At 44.2% G+C, this 24852-nt stretch overlaps 2 protein-coding genes across 27 annotated transcripts in view; one reads left to right on the top strand and one right to left on the bottom strand.

Moving 5' to 3' along the window:
* The window catches only part of BCAP29 (B cell receptor associated protein 29), a 920634-nt gene that overhangs the window by 27337 nt on the left and 868445 nt on the right, over window positions 1–24852 (bottom strand). The window lies entirely within an intron of this gene.
* Window positions 10232–24852, top strand: part of KMT2E (lysine methyltransferase 2E (inactive)) — a 60274-nt gene continuing 45653 nt past the window's right edge. For 10 of the 26 annotated variants that reach the window (XM_083701248.1, XM_083701244.1, XM_083701240.1 and 7 more), the window contains exon 1: window positions 10232–11974. The gene's annotated coding sequence lies outside the window, so the exon portion shown is untranslated. The remainder of the gene's footprint in view (window positions 11975–24852) is intronic. The other 16 variants (XM_083701257.1, XM_083701247.1, XM_083701259.1 and 13 more) reach the window with 11 other exon arrangements.

Raw genomic sequence — 24852 nt, 5'->3', positions numbered from 1 at the left:
GAAACTCCAGTTCTAAAGCAGATACAGGGGCTTCCTGTTTGTTCCTAGACCCAATTCAAAGTGCTCATCGTTTTGTGTAAAGCCCTAAACAACCCAAGTCTTCTTAGTCCTCCTGGTAGTACCACCACCTTCACAGAAGGGAGAAGTAAAAACACACACACACACATTTAAATAGGATACATGTCCATGCTCCCAATTGTCAATTATGGATGGAAATAAAGCAAAGACATAAATATAGCTAGTTACAAAAGTATTACCAAATATATTCTAGGACACAACCATACACATGCTTCCTAGAGCAGCCGCCATGGTGGTGGGAGCAGCATGAAGGGAGGGTGGGACAAGGAGAGAAAGTCATTTCCCTCTCTCCTGGCCTTGGAGGGGGGCAGGAATGCAACCTCCACACCAATTGGGGGTTGCCTGTACACCAAGATACGGTTCCATCAGTATTCATGGTGCTTTAACACATAAAAGGGGAAATGTCCTGCCCAAGGCCCTTGCAATCTCAAATTTAATCTTTTTTTGGGAGGAGGCAGAGGAGAGGAAGGACGTAGAGGCAGGGCAAGAGCAGAACGAACATGCAATTTAGTTCCATGTGCTTAGGCTTGACTGTAAGGGGGAAGGGGAACTGGGCTGTTGAATCAAAGGCTTTGTGGGAAAGATGGGCTTTGAAAGTAGCAAAAGAGATGGAATCGCACAGGTATTCCAGAAGACAGTGCCAAGCTCACATGGAAGAGAACTCTTCCAACCAAGTGTAAATCTTTGTCACAAGAATGTCCAGAAGGAAAACACAAGTAGGGACAAAACTAGCAAGTCATTTAGTGTTCTGCACTTGGGGGCATTTCTACAAGTTGGAACTAGTGGATGATATGGGAGAGGCTCATGTTTTCTTCACACTCTGTAATGGCAGGACCTATTCACCATACACACCCTGCAACTGCAGGCAATTCGAACTTAGGTTGATGTAGCAAAATGAATCTGTTGAAATCGTGCATTTTTGCACACTGACTAAGGTGGTGCAGAACAGAAGTACACTGTTTATTTACAGTGGTTCACATAAGCCAGCCAGCTACTGATTCCCTCCCCCCCCATGCAATCTCTAACATATAGTGGGGCAGTTAGGTAATTTTAGATTCTGAAATTAAACATTGTTAAGGAGTGAGTTCAACTTTTCTCCAATATCTATCCTTGAAAGCCCATTGTCCTTGGGAGTAGAACTCCCAATTTTGTTTCATTCCACCTTATCTCCACCATAAATATAAAGGTAAAGGTACCCCTGTTAGGTCCAGTCACAGACGGCTCTGGGGTTGCGGCGCTCATCTCACTCTACAGGCCGAGGGAGCCGGCGTTTGTCTGCACACAGCTTCCAGGTCATGTGGCCAGCATGACTAAGCTGCTTCTGGTGAGCCAGAGCAGCGCACGGAAACGCCATTCACAGAAACCAAAACAGTGCAGGCCTCGTGATCCCAGCAACTCTTCCCACTAGTCTTGCTCCAATGAGGCAGTTGCAAGGACTGAAGGTCCCTGCCTTCCCAACATACTCTAAGGCTCCTTCTCTCCAGGGTTTCCCCCACCAGTCTCAAACTGCATCTGCACACACCCAATCTCTGCTCTGCTCTTTTCATTTCTCCCTGTGTTCTAGGAGACGGGGGGGGGGGGGCGCGAGAGAGAAAGCTGGTCGCAGAAGAGGGACACTCCCTGGATTCTTCAGCAGCGTCAACCTCCTCTCCAGTCTCCGCATCTGCTCTCTGCCGCAGCCTCTTCCTTCTCACTTAACCCTGTTGCCTATTTTGCTTCCAACACCTCCTCCCCCCCAGTCTGCTCCCTCTGACCACTCATTGTCATTCTCCCACCACCACACCCCTAGCTCTTCAGCCTTCTTCCTTTGCTGGTTCCCCAGCTGGTGCCTCAACACGATTCCTGAATAGCTGACTCTAAAAACTCCCCACGCTGCACCCCTCACGCCTTCTTCCAGTCTAGCTGGAATGGGTCCTTGAACTCTGATAATGCCTTTTGTTTACCTGGAGAGAAGGGTGTGGAGAGAGGGGTGTGGAAACTAGCCTCCCTTCCGTACAGAGGTAAAATTTGTATTTGCTGCTCTGTGCACCTTTGCCTCTAGCTCCACCCACCACACTGGAATGTGACTCTTGGAAAATTGCCCAGAAGGGAATGTAGCCTTTAGGCTTAAAACGTTTCCCCATCTCTGTTCTAGATCTCTAGAGTAGGGCCATCTATCAATAGCTAAAGCACCTTTTTGGCTGCAAGGAGCAGCACTCTAGGGGTTGAGAAATTCCTGTGGGCTTTCACGGCAACTCGTATAAGGGAGCCATCAGCAAACACTTCCTCACCTAACAAACAATGCATAAAAATGTTGCACAATTACATTGGACTATATTTCTAATGCTTACAGATTATGGGTTCCTACCACTTGTGGATTCCCCCCCCCCCACATTACACCACATGAACTATTAAGTTATATTCCCCCCCTTAACTTTTGTTTTAAAATTTTTTTTTTTTGTTTCAACAAAACAGAAAGCCTAGGACACACAAAGGAGGGTTCAAGGTAACATATGGGGCTCCCCCCCTTTTATCTTAACCACCATGAGAGACAGGTAAGAACAATAACTGGGCCAAGGTCACCCAGTGAGCTTCATGAACATCCAGACCTATGCTGTTGCCTGACAAGTTCCTAGTCTGACACACTAAGCATTATTCCAAACTGGCTTTCACTAGAAGTAAGATAGTCCCCAAGGCCTATCCTGTCCTCACAAGGGTATTCAGATTGCTATTCCAAAAGGGGTTCCCAGAAACAAGAAGTTCCAACTTCCCTGATGCCTTCCCGGTTTAGTCATGGGAGCTCTTTCAGGAAAGAGTTGTAGCCTTCAATATGTTGCTGGATGGCAAGTTTTCCAAGCCTGCTTCAAGTCTTTTAGACACCACACACTTTCACTTTTGCTGCGAGCCCTTAGAGATTAAGTGTGTGAATGCAAATGATATGGTGCCATAGATATCCCTACTTTTTCCCAAGTTCAATTTGAAGGTTTCAGTCTTGCATTATGTAGTGGCTGCACTAGTCTATGATAAACAGCATTTCCTTACCATTATAAATATTTAAAAGCGGCTGTATTGGATCACAACCATCGCCAGGTATCCTCAAGTCCAAATAATTTGGTATTTGGTACTTTTAACAAGAGGACAGATCCATTCTTTTAACAGATAGCAGTACAGTAGTTGTGTTCATGTTTAAGACTGGAATTCTGGCAGTAAGGGCTAATGCTAGGTTCCTAACATTACTGCTTACATTTCCCCCCTCTCAAAATAAGTTGAACTGGAGCCACAGAATGTTTTGAAGGCCATAATTCAAATACATACATCCAGCATGACCCAAGCTTTATCAATTGCTCCCAGCTGCAATCTACTAAACAGTTAGGAATAAACCACAATTTATTGTTTGTGGTTTGAAATGCTAGTTTGTTGGTAGATTGCCATTCAATTTACTTTACAATCGGAGGAGCTGTCTTACAGTGCAACCTTATACGTATCAACCCAGCCCAATCAAGCTGAATGGCACTTGCTCCCAAGTTAAGAGTACAGAATTGCAGTCTTACTTGATTTCATTCTCTTGAAGTAATTCAGGATTGCACTAGCTGGGATACAAGTGATTGAAGTTCAGAGGCTTTGCAAGATGCTGAGAACACCCTCATGCACTTGTATGATTTCCTTTTGTCACAGTTTTGGATGTTAACCTCACTATGGAAAGGTGATGCACCGTTCTTTATTCCCCAAAAGTTGCAGACTTGTGTGCACATCTAATGATGTAAAAAACAGTATCTCAGATTATAAAGTTAACAGGCTATAGTTACTGGCATTGTTTTAGCAGCTCCTAAAACCCTGATGTGCAAGCAGCAAGACCTATAAATGCTTCCATCTGCTCATGCCTTGTGTTGTCAAGTGGGCCTTACATTTTCCCATAGCCTTAATAACAATGATAGAAGTAGCAACATGAAAATTGCTTTTAAACACCAGACAAGCTTAAGTTAAATAACCATCCAGTACCAAAAACCTACATCTAACCAAACCTCAGACTACAATGAGAAGTCCTGGTCATACTGCTTTTAGAATCCCATTGCCCAAATTTTTTTTTGGCCTTGTTTACATTCTATGGTCTTCCATGTCAGGGGGGCTCAAACTTGCTCACTGCAGCAAATCTCAGTCAGCCTCTATTAAAGGTGATGTATCCAAGGCTTCCTCAGTCTTGGAGCTGCAGGAGGCAGAGAGAGGTCTCATTCTTTCCCCAGCTCCCAAATTAGGCAGGAGCCTCAAGATTTTTTTGGCTCTATCCTATCTCTGCACCTGCCTCAAAGGGGGGAGCAGGGAGGCACAGGCATTCAGGCAAATACAAAGGAAAGTTAATATTCTTCTCACCATCACCTCTGAGCTTGAGGGCGAAGGTGAAGCAAAAGCTTATCTGCATTTGCTGAATGCTCCAAGTAGCCACCAAACAGAGCCAAAGCTACCCTTCACTCTTAATCTGCTACAAACTGGGATTGAAGAAGGGGACAAGGGCTTCTTCTTGCACTGCATGGAATGCCCCACTTTTGAAGCGGCGGAAAAGATTATACACAGTAAAAAAAGTTGGGAGTAAAAAAAACGGTAAGACATCACAACAGGAACACAACCAGCAGGGAAGTAAAGTTAGCAGAGATTGCTAATCCTCAAAAGTATTTTCAACTGGTATGTAAACATCTTACAAGTATGTGCCAGGCAAATTACCCTGGGGAGGGCATTCCAAAACTAGGACAGGGCTACTGAGAAATCAATTTCATAGCCACCCACCTAACCTCTGTAGGTAAATGCACATGAAGAGCCTCTCCGAAGCCTTCCTAAAGAAACTTGTCCATCTTATAAGGATCACAGTGCGCACAGGATATTCACATCTGCGGAATAGATTTGCCTGAAAATTCTCCAACACATCATCCAATCTGCCTGCCACAATATCTGCATTTTTTTTAGTACGGAGATGTGGTCTATTTCTATTCCAAAACCATATTCTACGTTCTAAGGTCAGTACTCACTACATTTGCTTGCCCGGCCATATTTGTTTTCAGTATATTCCTTCCAAACACAGTTCAGTACAAATACAAAAATGTCTTGCCCAAATCAAATGCACTTTTTTTGAAGCTGTGGTAAACATACAGGCAGCCCAAGTGAACTGAGCTGAGAGGAAGTCACTAGGTGGTTTCTCAATTCAGCTAAATATACTCACAACTTTCAAGGAAGGCGTAGCTGAAGAGAGAAAACCAGCTTGAACCTTCTTTCACTCAAAATAGTCAGAAGACAGAATTTGAATACCTAGGGGTTTTTTTTATACTTTCTGTATAAGCTGTTACACTCTAGGGTTTAACTCTAACTCAAGGGTGGCTAACCTGTAGCCCTCCAGAAAGTAACAACTCCCATCATTGGCTGGAGATTATGGTTTTGGGAGTCCAACAACATATGGAGAGCCACACGTTCCCCACCCACCGTTCTAAGTGTTTGGCTCAAATGCCAATTTCACTTGACTGCCTTTACTTGGAAACAAAGAAATTTATACTGGCTTTATTTCAAGTGTTCACAATGAACAGCAAGGTGAAGTATGAACAATTTTTGTGGTCCGAGTAACAATTTTACTATTCTATTACAGTCTTTTTACTGCAAACTATGTTACTCACCACCACCAAATTTCCTGTTACATTCACCCACACACAGAAAAGTTGAGCAAACTTATAGCAGTTTTGACAAAATAGGCAGTACATCTTGTTTTTGGAAATTCACAATGTCCTTCACTAGAGAAAATTCAATAGTTGTCCTGGGTTCTGGAACTGGGTTCACTGCATGGAAAGAACTCATTTGCATTAATTACACACTATGTGCCATTCATGGCATGGAAAGAACTGTGCCCACTCAGGGGCACACTGCTGGCCCTTATTGTTGGAACACCAACTTCAGAAAGGTGTTTCCCAAACTATAGCTTCTGCTTTTTTGATTATCCAAATCAGATTGCAAGGAGGACAGACACAACTATTTGGAAGAGCATCTTGCAATACCTTTGAAGTACTGCCTGTGGAGGTGAATGCTTATGAGTAACTTGCAAATGTGACATGAATTATTGTGGATGCACTGCAGCAATGACAGCATGCTGGATTGTGAAGCACTTCTCTTGCACTTAACTTAGTAACTCATTTCCCAAAGCATTAGAAAACCAATCAGATGTCTAAAAAATTCATGAACTAGAGACTTGTCCCAAGGCCATCTTGCATTGCTCCTGGAAACAGATCACACTCCTGAGTATGAACATATATCCACTTATGCATCTTTTTGGAAGTCACTTTGTCACTGTGCTGTTTCTCTCCAAAAACACTGTAGGGAAGCCCAGAGAAGCAACTCAACTTCTCCCTGCTATTTCACCTATAGTTACCAGCTCTCCAAAATATAACGGTATATTACTTTTTCTGAATATGGGCATTTTTGCATAATGGCTACAAGTTCACCAAGATACTCGCCTATCTTGTGGAAATTGAACATCTTGCCTTGATGATCTGGGTGTCCTTGGTTATGGGATAAGATAAATGGCAATGAAACAGGATGACTGAAGCACATAAAGCAATGGTGGTAGTAACACCCTGTGGCTGAAGTCAAGTCCATTATGCAATTTATCCAAATCTGGATGTTTCCCCCACCCATCAGACACTTCTCAGTCAGGATGTAACTTCAAGAGTTCCACTTCACCAAATGGGTTTTTTCAGTATGAACGTTCACATGAGCTGTGTCTGTCAGTCTCCACAAAAGCAGTTGTGTATCTTAGAATCAGAATCTTGAGTGAACTGGTTTTGTTCTTGGCTGATGTTTTTGGGTTGTACCTGATGATTCTGTCACACAAACTAAGAGTATTCCTTTGATATCTGGCAGACTGCTCTGTCTGAAATACTAATCATTTTTGGACTTACTGAAATTCCTCAAGGGTTTCTACTCTTCGTGTAACACTTAAAATAATCAATTCTTATTCAGCTGTACTTCTCCGCTGTACTTGAATTGCTGCCTCTACAAATAAATAATACCATCATTAGCACCTGGTACATAACACAGTATTTATGGGAATATGGTGCTTTTAGTTAAACACCTGCCACTTTTCAATACAGTGGCTCCTCCTCCCCAAGCTGGGTATATTGGGATTTTCCATGTGGTTTATTACAGCTATCAAAGGAGCAGATCCTATCATTTTGGCTTTTAATTCTAAGCGAAGAACTAACTTCACTCAACTAGTGGGCAAATTTCAAGATCATGATTGTGCTGATGATGACTATCAAATTTCATGCCAGGTATTACTGTATTTCTGTTGTGTTCACCAAGTCCACAAACAAGCTGAAGTAGTTTTGGTCACCAAGCTAGCAATGAAAGAGAACAGGTTTATCTAATTATCCGGCTTTGGGATTCATAAACAGTTGAAACTGCCAATAATACCACCTACAACAGACCAATCCAAGTCAAACATTTTTGGGGGCACAGTGGGCCTGTAACAAACAAAGTTAAAAGCAAAAGGTTATAATATGGTTAGTAATCAAATGGGGGGAGGGTGAAATAAAAGAACTATTCTGACAATAAGTATGAATGGTGTCAGAAGAGTTCATTACCAAATTTACCAGTTTCTTCTTTTATTTCACCCTCCCCTCAAACATCCCAGTGTGAAGCAAATTTTGTAAGGAGGAAATGTCATGCAAGCCACTGTTTGTCTAACACTTGAAGGGAAGCTGGGTTTGACACTGTCAAGGTTGCATCTTCCTGAAACATTAGTCTTCAAATAGATCTACTTACAATTTCAAAATCTACAAAAAAAACCATGTTAAATGTTACTTCCTACAGTGTTTTAAAACTTGTTTTCTATTCGATACCATGGAAAAGCAAACAGCACACTTTTTAAGAATTCCCATTGTATGCTATTTTAAAAATTCCCTTCAGAGCTGTAACCAAAGCAGATAACTTTAGCAACAAAATAAAGTTATGTAAGCAACTGGGCTTCACCCTCAGCTATAGCTTATATATTTTAGATTAATATCCCCAAATAGTCCTAACACTGGGGGCGGGGGAGGCCAAATGTTCGGGTGTTTGTTTTTAAATGTTACCACTGTAAAACCAAAACAATCCAAGAGCCACCTATTGATGGTTAGGATTAATAATGCAGTTCAGCAACAATTACATGCAGCACAACCTAATAATATTTAGAACTAGAAGAATGTAGGTTCTTCTTTTTTTAAAAGCACACAAGTTCCAAGGGTCTTTCCAGCCCTTGCTAATGATTAGTTAACAGCATTAAAAAAAAGGTCAGGCTACATCCAGATATGGTCAAATATGTCCAGTCTGATGGGTTAGGAATGTGCCCTGTCACTTTAGGTTGCACCAAGTCATGTGTTTTCTTCTAAAAGAGCGTAGCTAAGAAGGTCTCTCCTGTTACATTTAGCCTCCTTCACCAGCGTCATCCTTGGAACCTAAAATGGAGATCAGAAATCTCCCTGCAAGGGGAGGGAGATCAGGATCTTCATCCATTAGTTTCACAGAAAGGCAGCTGCACTGCACTAAAACAACCATGCTATCATCGATGACCAACTTCCTCCTTGCATCCCCAACACGGACTACGTGAAGTGTGTCATATTTTCCCTTGCAAGGCGCGGATGTGTCTGGAAATCCGGAAAAAAAACACTGAAGGGTGGAGTCACTCTGCGCCACCACCAGCTGGCAAGAAGAGAGAGGCCTTAATGCGGGTCGCACAAGCCGGTTAGCAAAGTGGATCCCCACCCGTGGGCAGGATTCCTAAATGCAGGGGGGTCAGACTAGAGGGCCCTCGGGACCCCTCCCAACTCTACCTCTGCCTTGTTTTACAGAACTGCAAACTGAGCTACACGAGCCCACCCTCCCTCGCGCAAAAAAAAAAAAAAAAGAGAAGTGTTTTTACTCCGGAGTCCCAACAGTTCCTCTGCGTTCTCAGTCCCGCGAACGCCACGGGCTCGCAGTTCGCGTCCCTCCCTTTAAGCCGCCGCGGGCGTCACGCGCTCCGCCTCCCCCTCCCCCCCCCCGCGCGTGGAAAAAAAAATGGGGAGCGAGAACTTTCCCTGGCAGAAGCAGCGGCGGCTGTGGGGGGAGGGGAGGTCCCTGTCAAAACAGTCGACGCCCTTCGAGGGAGGAAGAAAAGACGCTTCGCTGAACAGCTGCTCGACGCGGGCGGGGGGGAGGGGGGCGTGTATTTGAAAAGAGGAAGGCAACCGCCGCGACCGCACGGAAAGGGACTCTCCCCCCCCCCCCACATCCCTGTCAAGCCGAAGAGCCACGGACGCCGACGCCGCCGCCTCCTCCTCCTCCTCAGCCAGCTTGGTCCTCCGCCAAGCCCCACACAAGAATGCAACGCGGTCACATGACCTCCGGCGGACGTGCGGCTCCCTTCCCTCTCCAGGGACACCTCGCGCCATCTTGGACTGACGCAGTTACAGCTGCCGACGAAGCGCCGCCGAGCAGCGGACCTTCCTCCGAGCCCCGACGCCGCCGTTGCCACCACCCCGGCTCGGTCGAGGGGACGCGGGCGGTCGCGGTCGCCCGACCCCCGCTGCCCTTCCGCCCCCTCGGCCCCGCCGTCCCTAGCGCCTCTCCGGAGAAGCCTCTGCCCCCTCTCCTCACCCACCGCGGCTGGTATCATGGCGCCCGTTTTCTCCCTTTGCACCAGCCACCCCCGACAGCTCCCCGAGCCCTGCCCAGCAGCTGCGTCTGCCCCTGCTGCAGGATGATGTCAGCGCCTGCCAATCGGAGCGCGCCTCCGCGGCCCGTCCGCAGAGCTGATTGGCTGCGCGGGCCGCCGCCGCTCCCCACCCTCCCCCCCGCCTCCTCCTGACTCAGTGCGCTCTCCGCGGTTCGCTGCGGAGAAACGGCCAAAGACAGGAAGGGGGAGGGGAGGGAAGAAGGGCAGAGGGAGGAGGAGGAGGAGGAGGGAGGAGAACAACCACCTCGCGGCGCGACAATCACCAACCGCCCCGAGACGGCAGTCGCCATTTCGTATTACAACAGGCGGAACCCCCAAGCGTCCTAGAAAGGGAGAGAGAGAGAGAGAGAGAAATAGATAGACATCGGGATTAGACAAGGGGGGTGATAATAATAATAATAATAAACAATAAGCACATCCACACACTCCACCATGGTCACAAGACATTTAATCGCCCTCCCTTTCTCACCCCTCTGTGCCCCATGGCAGCCGCCTTCTGTGGGGTCCAGTCGGGCAGCCAGACAAGTGCCATTCCCACCTCAGCTGCTTCTTCCTCCTACCGGGAGCGAGCTCCTCTTAGCTAAGCCTGTTCCTAACTCCCTCCTTCTGCCACTCGATGGTCTCGGCTCCATCAAGGCAGGGCAAGAGCTGCCAGCCCGGCTTTTATCTGGTGCCCCGAGCTTGCGCACTGAAGGAGGCTCACTCAGCCCCTGGTGGGCGGCGAGCGAAAACCCCAGCCTGCCTGCCTGCCTTCCCCTCCCTCGCTCGGCTCCCGCCGGAGGGGCTGCGAGCAGGCGGGCCGGGAAGCGGGCTCCGTGCGCGGGCAGAAGTCGAAGCCGGCGGGTGGCGGGGAAGGAAGGCGCTCGGCACGGACGGGGAGGCCGCCCTAGCTGGTTGCCGCGAGCAAAATGGGGGACGGGACGGGGACGAGTTGCCCTCTGACTCTTCTCTCGGCGACAGGTGTCCCGAGATTTCAGGGCCATTTCCTCCGCTGCAGTAATCGTTTGGAGGAAGCGGATCCGACCCTTCGCTCGCACCTGTCCGAAAACGAGAAAAAGAATCCCTCCGGTGAAAGGCTCGTGCTGTCGGACGCCACGAGTCGCAGCTGCCCGAGACCAGCCTCTCCGCGGCCGCCGAGCTGCTGCAGCCCGGAACCCTTGGCCTAGAAAACAAACGCAGTCGAGCGCGGCTTCCTCCCTGGCCGCCCAAACGCTCAAGGGACACGTTTCTGCCAGCTGCTGAAAAGGACTGGTTTTCACGTCTGAAGTCCAATGTACGGCTTATGCACAAACCCAGAGCCATGCCAGTGGTCCCGAGATGACACTTTGCACGTTGCTCACCGAGGCCCCGGGAACGAAACCAGTTTGTTTTGTAGATCCTGAACTCTTAAAACATACATAGACGGTCGGGGCTGCGACCCGTCAGTCTTCCTTAGGCAATCCTTAAGGCAACTTCCTCCTTTCCCTCACCGCCTGTCACAGCTGAAAGCCTTGCCAGGCCGCCCTGAATACGAACCCAAACGACTCCCCCTGCCCCCGTCCCACCCCCGACCCTCCTTTCCTCCCTGCGCGCTGCCCCACTCGCGCTCCCGCCGCCTCGCTTTTATTAAGGAAACACACACACACACATTGCAAAAATGGACCCGGCGGCGGGTGGGTGTCGTCGGGCGGGGGGCGTCTTGCGCTGCCGGGCACCAACGGAACTCCAGCCCACAAGCAAAATGGCGGCTGTTTGGCTTCGCCCTGGTAACCCTGCCCCTGCCAGGCGGGACGGGTGAACCCCGTGCAGCGGGAGGAAGGGGGGGGGGAGTGAGGCGACGCCATTTTCCCAGAGAGAGAGAGAGGCAGTGACATAGGAGGGAGCGTAGGCGGCTGCGAGGAGGGAGACGGGAGCAGGAGCAGCAGCGGCGGCCGCGGCAGCAGCAGTGGCAGTTAGGGGGTTTGTGCAGAGGTCCTGAGGCGAAGGCGCTTCTCCCTCGGCCGCCGCGGGACTCTGGTGCAGCCCAGCCGCCTTCCTCGGGGTTCCCTGCTGCCAGCCAGCCTCTCCCCACCCCCAGCTCCCCACAGGCGGCTGAGGGGCTCCGTCCTGCCCAGGCGAGGGACATCCGCAGTGGGACTCTTGCATTGTTTTGGTTGGGGTAAGAGAGGGGCTCGGTGAAGGGGGTGCTGCTTGCCTGGCCTGTGACCATTACAGGTGAGTCTGCCATTATTATCCTTATTTATTGTGGTTGTCAATGCCCCGTGATGGGAGCCTGAGGGGGAAAGGCGGCAAGGGGGGGGGGGGAGAGACCTTTCAAAAAGAAAGGCTAAAAAGTGGCGGCGCATCTCGTTTCCTCTGGGGGGGTGGGTGTGTATATATATATATCTACATATACGCGTGTATTATATTCATTCTGGATTGTGGCTCTTCTTTTCACTCCGTATGCTCCGGTGGGGGTGGACTGGCTTAAAAGGGAGAGGGAGTCGCTCTATCTTGCGAATATGGCGCGTTATTGTAACTGGCGGAGCTGATGGGTGGTGTGTTGTGTGTGTGTGTGTTTGGGGTGGGGGCCCCCGCTATGCCAGCCTCCTGCTAGAAATAAATCTCCCAGAGGTCGCTTAATGCGATGAAAGCGTGCTTTTTTTTGCTTGTGTTGTCTCTCGCTTTAAAGAACAGGCGCGGGGTTGTGTTTTTTGGGGGCAAATATTTATGTTATTGGGAGCCGAGGTAAGACGAATTCGGGCGCTATGTCCTTGTTCAACCCACCCGCCCCCCACCGCCGCTGTTATTTGTTGTGTTTTGTGGTACTAATAGGGCTCATTACGGGCCTAATCTTCCTTTCCATACACACACACACACACACACATATATACACATATACACCTCTCTCATTTTATCTTCCATCTTCTCGTTTCCCCGATCCGTGTGTAGTAGGCGAACGGCGAACAGTTCCGAAGACTTTGAGGAGCAATTGAAAAGGGGGTGGGGTGGGGTGGCAGGTGGGGATTTACCCCGGGGACCCCCTTTTCAAAAGCTGGTTGCATAAGGCTCTATTTTGCCCTCATCTTTGTGTTACCCTCCGTGCCTCTTGCCCAGGGCTGGCGTACCGGGAACGACACATAGGGAACCTCTTTCTTGAAAGGAGTTGGTGGCATAGACCCTCCTGCTGCAGACATGGGGGAGGAGAAACAAACGGTCCACTGTGTAGTACTAAATAGGGTAGAAGAAACATAATATAGTCCAATTAGAAAGGTCCCGTCCTTCTCAGCACTCAATCATCGAGGAATGCGCGGTGATTAAAAGCCTAGTTAGTGGTTTTCAAATGATGTAGACAACTCTCCGAAATGCTACTCTTAGAGTAAACCATATGAATTTAGGGCTGTTTTCCTCCTCCGTATATTTAGATTACCTTTAAAGAGATTAATAGTGGAACACTTCCCCCCCCCCCCCCCGTTTAAAAGCATATCTAAAAGAAATCACAGCAACGCCGGGAAACCTAGGTGACCCACAGAGGAGGTTTGATGACACACGCTATACTTTTAAAGTTACTTTCCATAAAAGTGGAGTAAAAACTGTAATTTCCCTCTTTTGTCCTTTAGAGATTCTAAAAATGGCGGCCTCAGGCTGATGTTGTGGTAATCTAATCAGCTCGGGTCCTCCACACCCCATGCAGTGCATTTGTCTGCAGCACATTTATAGGCTTAATATGCTTAAATGAAAAAAAGACTGCCGTCTTTAAGTCATGAACGAAACGTATCTCGTCTTTACTACGATTAAAATGCTGGGTTCCAGCTGATTAATTTTATTGGTTATTTGTGTGAAAGGCACAAATCAACGAGACCAGTCTTCCTAGAGGAGGGGATTGATGACGGACTGGTGTAGCTGCTGTGGTCTGTGTGTGTATGTTTGAAGTGAGTTCATATGCATGCCATATTAATCTTTTTACTTTTGTTTTTAAAATGGTGGACAAGTTCCTCTTGGCCTCTTAATCTAGATTTGTGCTGTAATGTCTAATGCTGGCATGCAACCAGCATTACAATGAGAACATGAAAATAATTTTTATCATGGCACTTCATTTGAGACTGTGATAGCACTATCAAGCCAAATAATTTCTAATCTATTAATAATCTGTTGCCGCTGGACAGATTTTTCCTGTGTTTCTCCCTCCCCCAAGGAATTATACAGACAGATTTAAAACTCCCCCTTCTTCGAGGGGTGGGTGTGTTAAAGGTTACATGTCTTAAATGTGACTTTTCTACATGATTTTTTTGTTATACATTACATGTGAAATGCATATTTCACTGTGAAAAGGGATTGTGCTAATTGCCACTGACAAATGAATAGTGATGATGCATTTAAAATACAGTAACTATTGTGCTGTTAAGCCTTCTCCTTTATCTTCCCTCCTCCCCTGCCCCCCTTCCGGGTCTGTTGAATACAGTTGAGAGCAACATGCTTATCTAAAAGTATATGAAAGTTTCACTTAATTATATTTTTAATATTTTTGCAGTTGACTTGAGAGTCAAGTTGCAACTTTAATGTGTTTGTGTAACCTTCTGCAAAATATTATTTAGCAGTGGATTTTCCCTTCAACCCTAGCAACATTAATTTACATACTTGACTGTCTTGCATAGTTAATAACCTGCTTCTTAGACGTGTAAATGGGGACAAAGTATGCATTACAGGGCTATTCATGTATGCCGTCAGTATGTTGTGAGGTCACGAACATGTTGGTTTACACATGGTTTAATGTATGGGACTACAATCCTTTATCCATTTAGCAGGGAGTAAGCACCATTGAACTTAATGGGACTTGCAGCTGAGTAAATGTGCATAGGCATATCTAGTCAAAACGATTGTCACTTTAATGATTTTAATATTTTTCATACTGTATATACAGTCTTGTGAACCTGGAAAAAGTTGATCCTTGATTATAAACAATTTTGTTTAGGTGTTCATCTTCTCGCTTGAATTATAAATTGAATTTTGTGTGCTGAAAAATCAAGGGTGGCATCTAACTAAGTTAGAGTAGAACTTAAATCCATTGATTTAAATGGGTATACTCTGACTATAGAATAGTTAGTTGGATGCCATCCAGATGGTTTGGTTTTATTTAGTACTTATGATGACAATATTTTGTATCTCCAAAATGGGATTCCAAGAAAACAGAATATTATGTTAATTCAAAACCCACCATTAAAAGAGAATTGAAGCCATTTTAAGGCCTTTGTTCTATGTTGTCTGTAATGTGGAACTGCTAGTAATGTTGCATTCCACTAGTGGGTTCTGAACTGTACGTATCCTTATTCTAAGTTTTATTTTGTTCATTGAGATTTTTAAAGAAGAAGGCTCACCTGGTTTAGTGGAGCCACAGTTCTAGCTTCCTGGCTGTCATTTACTGGGCAGGGGCAAGGCAGTGAGCAGACTGCCATGGTGCACTGGCAGAGCCAACTCAGTGATTCTAGTAGTGTTTGATGCAGAATCTCTTTGCAGCTCTACCTCATCAAGAAAGGCAGTTCTGCACCCAGCAGAATTTAGGATTGTAGCCTAAATGATTTTGTACTGCAGATTCATTTGTTAGAATCAAAAAGTGAGCTTCAGTGGGTCACAAATCTGGAACACAACTCGTATATTTCATCCAGCGAACCATAGTGTACCTTTTGGTACGCTGAGAGTCACAGTAATAGGACTTAATAAAGTGTTACATGGCTTAAATTATTTTTTCCATATGTGGAAATCTTATGCATGTTTATTCAGATACAAGTCCAATGGTGGACAGCATAGTAGTGTGTCAGTGCTTACTTGACCTCCTGGTAGCAGAGTCACGTCTGCTTACCTGAAGCAAGACTGGGAGGGATGATTTGGCTGGGAGGTCAGCGCTGTGCAGATACACAGGTAGAAGAACCACGTTGGCTCCCCTGCCTTGTTTGCACCATGCTGACTTCCCCACCACCTCACCTCTCCCACTCTTGCTTTTGGTAAGTAGCAAATCAGTGATCCAGAGGTCTGGTTATTACATTTTTCAGGAGTTACATTCTTCCTTTAAAAGTGCAGCAAGGTCTTGATCTGAGCTTCTGTTAAATAAACTTTGGTACCATAAGTGAGATGAGCCTTGGTTGAATTCTGAAACTTCTTTTCAGAAAACTTGTTTTTGTAAATTGCTGAGTTATGGAGCACTATAAAATAGAATAAATAGAGCTAACCTAAAATTTGTTGGCATATTTTCTCTACAAGGAGGACAAATTCTTGTACAGCAGCTAAGTAAACATATGGGGCTCCATTCTTCTCATAGAAGGAGCTTCTAGTTTACAGAAGAAATCTTCTGTATGAGCATATCAGAAGCACTGAATCCAACATATGACTATAAGAAGTCCACTGTGTGCTGTTCGTCTTAAGCCTTTGACCAAGACAATGTCTCAAATAAAAATTCAATGTAATCTGTAGTACAGTTGATCCAAAATAAGTTGGTTTATTATTTCTGTTAAGAATTAAAATATTCTCTGAAGTACACTGAGTGACATCCGTTTGTGTCAGCCTGCTTGTGCCAACAGGGCTCCCCCTATCTGTCTCCACTGTTGCTTCCCGAGAGCCCCCCAAATCTGCTGTAGGGGATTGGAGGATTCTCTGAAACAAACTGGGGTGTGGTTGGGTTGGGTTGCAGGGGTGAGGAGAGGAAGGGGAAGTTCTGTTGCTTTTGCTGGCACAGCTGGACATAGTCTCCTGAGTCTGTAGCTCAAATTTTCATTAGTCTGTGATGTAATGGAAGCCTTCCCACACCCCCGTGCTTTGTAACCTGTAAAAAAATACAATCGTATTTTATCTCTTTAAAAGAGTGAATATTCAGATTTTTGTTTTACTTAATTTTAAAAATGCCTGGCACCATCTTTATCTGTTTTTAGATGGCAGACAAACCCCCTCCCGTGAGCTTTTGGACCTTAAGTTGAAGAGTTTCAAGTGCTTCTCATCTCTTAGTGGGGCTGGTTCTGTGAAGCCATTGTCTTGTAGGTTTTTACTGGTTTGTCATCACTCTTTTTAGTGTTTATACTTTCTTGTAAGTCACTTTGGGTCTCTTTTGTGAGTAAAGCAACTAATTAATATAAAAAATAATAGAATTAATCTTGTGTACATGTTTTGTATCAGGGCTTAACATCTAATAAGGTTCAAAGCTTGTGGCTCAAATTTTTTTTGGTGAAGTTTCCAAATCATATCCTGAAATATTATCTTAAAAGGAGCAGCATCTTGGACTGAAGGTGGGGAAAGTAGTGGTGCTTTCTTCTCACTTATTTAAATGGTGCAGTGCATTTCCTTTTCATTTGAATTGCAATGTAATAATGGAAAGCTTTAGCAGGAATGCAGTGAACATGACACTAAGCCAAAGATTAGCTTCAAATGCACATTTGGAACTCCAATTTAATTTAGACCGTGATATACAAAAGAGTATATTTTGATTCGCTAGGGACGCAGGTGGCGCTGTGGGTTAAAGCCTCAGCACCTAGGACTTGCCGATCGAAAGGTCGGCGGTTCGAATCCCTGCGGCAGGGTGCGCTCCCGCTGCTCGGTCCCAGCGCCTGCCAACCTAGCAGTTCGAAAGCACCTCCGGGTGCAAGTAGATAAATAGGGACCGCTTACCAGCGGGAAGGTAAACGGCGTTTCCGTGTGCGGCTCTGGCTCGCCAGAGCAGCGATGTCACGCTGGCCACGTGACCTGGAAGTGTCTCCGGACAGCGCTGGCCCCTGGCCTCTTAAGTGAGATGGGCGCACAACCCCAGAGTCTGTCAAGACTGGCCCGTACGGGCAGGGGTACCTTTACCTTTACCTTTATATTTTGATTCACCAGTTACAATTCCAACATTTTCAGATTTCTTTGTTGTTGTTTTTTACTTATTTATTACATTTACAGTATATACCACGTTCCCCTCCAAGAAGCTCAAGGTGGCAGACGTGGTTCTTCTCTCCTCATTTTATCTTAACAACCCCTTGAGGTAGGTTAGACTGAGAGGCAGTGAGTGGCCTAATGGTCCAGTAAGCTTCATGGCTGAGTGAAACCAGACATTCTATAATCTTTGAAATATGCCTTATTTGACACTGAAAAGAAACCACCTATTCTTCTACTGTTTATTGAATTTAAATATAAGGAGAAGTTGGTTATTGGGGGGTGTTGCATGCATGCTTTATAGTTGAAAGTAATAAACTGCATTATATTTGTGGGATGATTTCAGCTTTCTCATGAGTAGAATTCTATTATTGGAATACTCGCACTGGAGGAAGAGAGGCAATATTTACTAATTCCTCCTTCCTGCAGTTCTCCTTGACCCCTGAAAAGCTGCTCTAAAAGTTTGATGATTCTCCCCCTTCCCTCTTTCCAGCAGGAAATCCCTTTGATTTCAGTCCTGTCTGTGAATGGAAGGAACACTGAATCCAATCTGATGTCTTTTAAATGTTTTAAACTACAATAATAGAATACCATTTTTCAGCATCACCTCCTTCGCAATGCATTGATGCAAGACTATAGGAGTGCAGCCTTCTGGGCAGTGTTAGAAACTCAAATATATAAGCTAATCACTAAATGGCACCTTAAACCCAGGTTATGATCACCACAATGGAATGTCTAGGCACCCCCCGGAGGGAGATGATGATGATGATGATGATTATTATTATTATTGATTTCATTTCTATACCACTTTATATTTTAAATTAAAAAATCCCAAAGTGGTTTACAGCACATTAAAACATCAAATCAAACAATCCAGAATACAAATTCAAGCTTCAGGGGAAATATTTCAGATCCTTCTCCAAGTGACATTTTGTTTTCCACATATTTATTTACAGACTTAATGTATATAGCTGCCCCATAGTACTGTAGGAAGCCAGTGCGGTTAGAGTGTCAGATTTGGACCTGGGAGATCAGGGTTCAAATCCCCACTCCTACCAGTTTAAGAAAGCTGGAGAGACAGCCAGATGGAGATGTCAGTCACCAACCTGCCATCCAGAGATCTCCAAGTGGTCGCAGTTGGACCTGCGCCAGTAGCAAAATGCGCCTGGCTAATTTCTAACACTGCTTCTGGAGTAGTGCATATTTTTTAAATAAAGAGAAAAATATCTTCTCATCATGTTATTTCCAATGAAATAACCATTAGTAGCCACCACCACAGTCAAGTTGCAGCACATATATTCCTTTCAATGTAGCATTCTGTTTCAGCGGTTAAAGAAAAGAGACCACAGACTAGAAAGCTTATGGCAACTGATCATAGAACTATTTTCTCATATGTTTTGGGAGAAGGTTTAATTATTGTTTATTATTCTACCCAGTTCAGGAGTAAAAACTAGGAAAATATCTAAGATTGCAATCTTAACTACACATGCTAGGGAGTAAGCTCAATTGAACACAGTGGAGCTTACTTCTGGATAAACACAGAGAGGCTTGTGCTATAGTTTCTGCTGTCTTTTGAGAAGGTGCTAATTTTGTCAGGGCCTGCACAAGACATTTTGCTGCTTGAGGCAGAGCAGCAACCCCTCTCCTCAAAAAAAAATAAAAATATTATGGTGCATAATATCCAAGGTCAAACAAGTTACTCTGGCAGTAAAAATGCAGCAATAATAAAATAATTTTAAAAATTGCTGCCCTTTCAAAACAGCCCAGATCAGCAGCCTAAGCATTGCTAACTCTTAGAAACATTAAGTTCATTTCATTGTTATCCCATCCTTCCATGGGGCAAAGTGTGGCATTAACGTCCCCCATTATCCTCCTTCATAATAACCGTAGGAGGTAGGTTAGAGAGAATGAACAGAGATCCCAGATTTCCCTGATTTAGTCCACCAATCTGACCACTACACCACACTGCCTTTTTAATATCAGGACTTTATAACACAAAATTATTTCACTTGATATGAAAGGACACAAGTTAATCCACATATTAAAAGTACAGTAGTACCTCCGGTTACATAACCCTCTGGTTACGTAAACTCCAGCATGCAAAAGCGGCAAACCCGGAAGTATTTGACCAGGTTTCGCCATGCATGCGCAGAAGCGGTCCTCAGGTTGCGGAAACCTCGGGATCCGACCAGACCTCTGGAACAGATCCTGTCTGCAACCAGAGGTACCACTGTATTGGCTTTATTATTTTCCAATTAATGTGTTCCACTACCACCACACACCCTGTCATAAATTTTCCTTACCTAAATGACCACTTGATTCATGTTTGTCTTCCCTACCATAGCTAGAGAAGGGGGGGGGGGGAATCCAGGACCACATTATTATGTACTAGATTTACAGTATATCCCACCCTTCTTCCAGTGAACTAAAGTTGATGTATATTATTTTCCCTCCCCTTCACTGATATATCTCCACAACAACCCTCTAAAGTAGTTCTAGTTACAGGTAGGTAGCCGTGTTGGTCTGCCGTAGTCGAAACAAAAACAAAAAATTCCTTCCAGTAGCACCTTAGAGACCAACTAAGTTTGTTATTGGTATGCACGCTTCTTCAGATACCTCTAAAGTAGGTTAGGCTGAGTGATAACTTAAAAAAGAAGTAAGTGTCAAGTTCCAGACTGTATGGGAGGGACCCACAACTTAAAACGGGGACTTCAGTCTCACCTCATACCCAGGAATGCACATGGTGCTAGGGAGAGTAGAGGTACTTCTGCTTCCTTCTGATGTTTTCTTCCTCCTCCTGCTGTTCCCTCTCTTCTACAAAACTGGCAGGAGGAGGAAAAGCAGTGCACAGGAAAGTGATGATGATGGCAGAGTTCACAGGATCCCAACCAGTCTTCCACTTGTAAAGCTGCCCCCTATTGTGCCACCTGAGTGGCTTGCTTCAATGTGCCTCATTATAGAGTTGGCTCTAATTTTTGTACCATCACAGTACATGGGATGCTAACAGAGTAAGAAACAAAAAGTTAAGCCTCTGTACTGAGGAACTTACAATTTAAAATTTTAGATTTGGGCTGCTAGGGGATGAAGATTGGAAAAGAGATTAATCAAAAGAATATGTGCCTAGTTAAGTTAGACTTCACTTTAGTGAGGAGTATACCCAGCAATAATTTCATGGAAAAATTGGTTTTCCCAATTAAAACAGCTCCATACATTAATTATTCAGAATTTTAAAAGGTGGCATTATGAATGTATTTGTATCAGTACTTTCCATTGTGCAAGCAATACTTGGAAGTTGTAGATTTCCTGGCCTGGGCCTTGGTCACCTTAAATGCGGAGAGATTGACTGTTACAGTTCTTAGGAGTTTGTTTGCTTCCAAATCTCAAACTAGATTAGTCTTTGTTCCTGGATCTGAATTTCCAGGGTACAGGGGAGGCTTTAAAGTGGGTTCAAACTTCATTTTAAAAAATGGAAACAGAATGATGCAGATTAAATTTATTTTGTGTTGCTCTCCCCCCCTTAAGAATTACTGTTTCCAAAAAAAGGCACCTAAAAAAAGAAAAAATAGCAGGACTGGAATGGAGACTGCTACAAAGAATGGACTGGGAGGAGGGGAAAGCCATAGAAAAGTGAGTTAGGTAAAAGGGACAGGGAAGCCTTTCCCACTGGCCTCCAGTAGTTCTACATCGCTTGATATTCAGATTTAAAGATACAAACATGCATTCAGTGCATCTAATACCTACTAACCATCTTCTTCTTCATCATCTTCTTTTACTTCCAAATGAAAGTTAGAATTCTAAGGATGTCAAATTCTACCTTGCAAGGTAAGCAGATATGAAGTAGGCTATATACACCCTAAACTGGACTGCTCTGGCAGGTCCTCCACCTTTCTGCTTTGAAAACAAATGCTTGTTATTTCTAAACTTAGACAGCTGTTACTGCTTTAAATACCCTGTGTTCTAGAAGTAGAATAGAGCTTAATTGTAGGGAGGTACTATAGGTGCTTTAACTATTTGGAAAAAGTGATTTTTCTTTGTATTTTGATTGCTCCGTGGAACCCACAGACTTGTGAAGGCCAGATAGAACTACATTTTTCCGAATGTCAGCAGACATATTCTAACTCTTTATAGGTTGACATAAAAAGCTGAGTAGGGTATGCTGTAGAGTCCCATTACTTTAGTCAGAGTCATTGGCTCTTCTTGCAGTACATGCTAACAATTACAATATGCTTTTAAAAAATAATAATTAAAGAATATGCCTGTTTCTTCTCCATCTCTCCACTTCCCTTCCCTTCCTTGTTTCCTTTATTCTGTTCTAGAAAGGGGCTAGAGACTATGTAGGAGCCAACATTTTCTTTAGATAGAACTGTTTGCAAAGCACAATTCTATTCAGGTGCGGGAGGGCATGCTGAGCATTGTCTATTACAGTCACTTTGAGCTAAGTAAAGATAGATATGGATATAGGTGTGGGAAATCGACTGAAGGAGCCAACCATCTGGCTTAAAATACTGGTCCAGGCTCTTACTGTACACTACCATAACACCTTGCAACGTAAGATGGGGGTCTCCAGGTGTTGTTGAACTACACTTCCCATTATTTCTGGTCAGTGGGTGTGCTGATGAGGGCTGATGGGGGTTGGGAGACCAAGAGCATCTGGAGTGCCATAGGTTCCTAACCCTTGACCTAAGGAAACTGCTGGCCTGAATTGCTGTACTAAAGCAATACTACTGCAGATTGCTAGATAACATTATTGCAGCTTCCAGCCCACCTGAGTCTTGCTGATATGAGGAGCCAGTAGATTCTTATCTGACCTCATAAAGCTGCTGACCTTGGTCTGATTCTTCAATTAGAGATTGTAGGCTGATTCTCTGCTGAAACACCTGCCTGCCTCTAGACTCCTAGCCCTAACATTTGGCTATAGTGTGAACTTGAGATTTTAGTATCTTATACCAAAACCACAACAGAAGTATCAAAAAAGCAAAGCAGAAGAGAATTGTATAACTGTTACCCTGAAATGTCATCAAAGCAGCCTTAAGTCTGGCACTATATGAGGTAATAAAACAAATTTGCAAAATAAACAGGATTCCTGTTTAACAGATGTGAGAAATTGAGAATAAGACTATAAATAAATTACCCATGATCCATCATTTTAATATTTTTGAATTAATAATTAATATTTTGTGAAGGAAAAAGTTGAAAATAAAGTGTATACTTTTATGCAAATATTTTTATTTCATCATTTGAAGTTCTCAAAGGAAGATCAAGAACATCCAGTGGATGGCTCCAGATCAGGATAAATACTGCAGGTTCTGTAAATAAGTTGCACTCTGTTTCTAAAGCTTTTGTTCTTTACTGAGTGCAATCAAGTTCATTTATGTTGTGTAGGAGTCAATAGGTGAGATCCAACTAAACTACACATGTAGTAGATCTGTTTAAATCAATGGATTTTACTCAAGTTCATTTGTTTCAATGAGTCTGCATTGAGAATGGTGTAGCTGGATACCACCCAACAAGGGTTTCAGATTCTCTCTTCATCAGCACAACTGTTCAATGAAGAGGATAAGATTGCATTTAAAGATAATATAATGGGATTTATACAGTTGCCCATAGTTCTCATTTTTGAATTCAGGGATTTCAGAATAGTGTGTTTTGTTTTAGGAAACTGTGTTGCTTTGGAAATTTATCCCTGGGTTTAGCAATGGTGGACAAGCATCCCCAGATGAATGCTGCAGTTCATATTCACAGGGGAGTGCTGGTGTGCCCTATCCTGAAGCTTTCCTTGTTTGAAAACATGGCTTCACATGCAGTTCATATTCACAGGGGAGTGCTGGTGTGCACTCTCCTGAAGCTTTCCTTGTTTGAAAACATGGTTTCACATGATATCCAAACTAGGAAGAGACTGTTGTTTAAGTGCTACTGCCAACCAGGATATTCCTTCCTGAAGACTTCACAGCCTAAACAGACAAGATATAAGGGGGTGGATTAGGTAGAATATAAGAATAGTGGAAATTAAGAGAAGGGGAAAGAGCTAACCTGGAAGGTGAAAGCAGCTTGATAAAGAAGTCCTAATCTGTTCCGCTCTCTATCCTCCATTTCCCTTTTCAAATTGCTGTGGAGAGTCTATGCATTCAAACATATAATCTTGACCATGGTTTATGTTATCAGGAATGACCTGAGGCATTCCTCTGGCTCATGTTCCTTCTCGTCTCCACATAAGGAGAGTTAAAGCATCTGCATCATGCAACTTGGGGAACTATGATTTAACCAAAGTTAGTTTAAACAAAATAAAGGGTAAAACTGGTTTCAGATTCTTTTTGTGTTAACCAATTTAGGTTAAATCAAACCACAGTTGTCAAGAGATTGTACTGTTTTGCATTCAAGGGAGGAAATTGGGGCAAGAGAGTGTGCAAGTTAAGATTCCTGCAGTTCATTCCAAATCACCTACACCAGGCCATTTCCATTCCTCCAAACCATAGAGTTTGTATTCTTGCCGCATCCCACTTCACCGTATAATTTCAGATTAGTTGATATTTTCCTTTATTCCAACAGCACTTTGCCATTACATCTGAGCCAGCAATCCTTTGAGCGAGCCTTCTAAAGCATGATTGCAAACCATAGTTTGATTATTTTGGTTCTATTTTAGTTGAATAAACATCCAGTTACTTACTTTATGGGGACTCATTTAATAATCCCATTTGAGGACTGTTAGTGCAGGAAAATAGTTATGTTGATATTGTATGCAACTTTCCCGTAAATAATGAAGACAACTGGGTTTGTCGGCCAAGGGTGGTTCTTCTGTTTTTTCATTCAACATATTGTAGCATTTTGCTGGGTAAAGCTTAATTCAGCAAAGGTCAATCTGACTCGCAACCAAGTATGTCCTTTTGGGTTGGGATCTAGTGCTAAAAGTGAGCTTTTATAAAATACTTTCTGAGTATCCAGAACAATTAACATACACTATCTCAGTAATCACAAATGTTCTATAATGTAGGCAGCCATCACAGTTGGGGGCTTGGGAGATAGTAGTTTGCTGTAGGCCATCTTGTGAGTTTGTGCGTGAAGTAAAATTTAATCTAGAAACATCCAGGTTTGTAACTCAAACTCTTAGCCATTGTACTATCTATACTAGCTACTTCATAGATATATAGGTGCTATTAATGGAGTGGGCTCAATGTTAGACAGTTTTGGAAATACATTGAGGCTAGGACAGAATAGGCTTGCAT

The sequence above is a fragment of the Podarcis gaigeae genome (genome assembly GCF_964106915.1).
Source record: "Podarcis gaigeae genome assembly, chromosome: 10".
Lineage (NCBI taxonomy): Eukaryota > Metazoa > Chordata > Lepidosauria > Squamata > Lacertidae > Podarcis > Podarcis gaigeae.
The sequence above is the reverse complement of the archived record's forward strand: the minus strand, read 5'-3'. Positions and strand labels throughout refer to the sequence as shown.